The sequence below is a fragment of the Penaeus monodon genome, chromosome 31, assembly GCF_015228065.2.
Source record: "Penaeus monodon isolate SGIC_2016 chromosome 31, NSTDA_Pmon_1, whole genome shotgun sequence".
In the NCBI taxonomy this organism is placed as follows: domain Eukaryota; kingdom Metazoa; phylum Arthropoda; class Malacostraca; order Decapoda; family Penaeidae; genus Penaeus; species Penaeus monodon.
The window spans coordinates 20,543,613-20,543,979 of NC_051416.1; the positions used below are offsets into that span (position 1 = coordinate 20,543,613).

The 367-nt window shown below is 36.2% G+C and overlaps 1 protein-coding gene across 1 annotated transcript in view; it reads right to left on the reverse strand.

The window, feature by feature from the left end:
* The window catches only part of LOC119592922 (dual 3',5'-cyclic-AMP and -GMP phosphodiesterase 11A-like), a 113,884-nt gene that overhangs the window by 23,424 nt on the left and 90,093 nt on the right, over window positions 1-367 (reverse strand). The gene's annotated exons all lie outside the window — the stretch shown is intronic.

Here is a 367-nt window from a genome sequence, read left to right on the forward strand (position 1 = left end):
CAGAAAAGGCCATCTGAAACCGAAACGTTCACACTCTTAAATCTTAAAAGAAATACCAACACAAAGCGTTCTATTAATTACAGGAGATGACGAATACGTTTTCCTTAACAGCGAATTAAAGCATGAAACGTTATTAACAAACGAAAAAAACTCAAGCTCTGTTCTAAGTATAAAGGGAAATGCCTCTTGTAAGAAGTCGAGTTTTTACATTCCTCTCGTGAAACGGAATCTCGAGGTAAAGAAAAATCCATATTAAAAGCTATAATACTTGAGTTCCCATTAGAAGGGTGTTGAGAAAATGCGTGGCAGCCGTACAAAGGAGAAGCCAGTTTAAAGGAACCATAATAGTTGGGGTTAAAAAAAACTC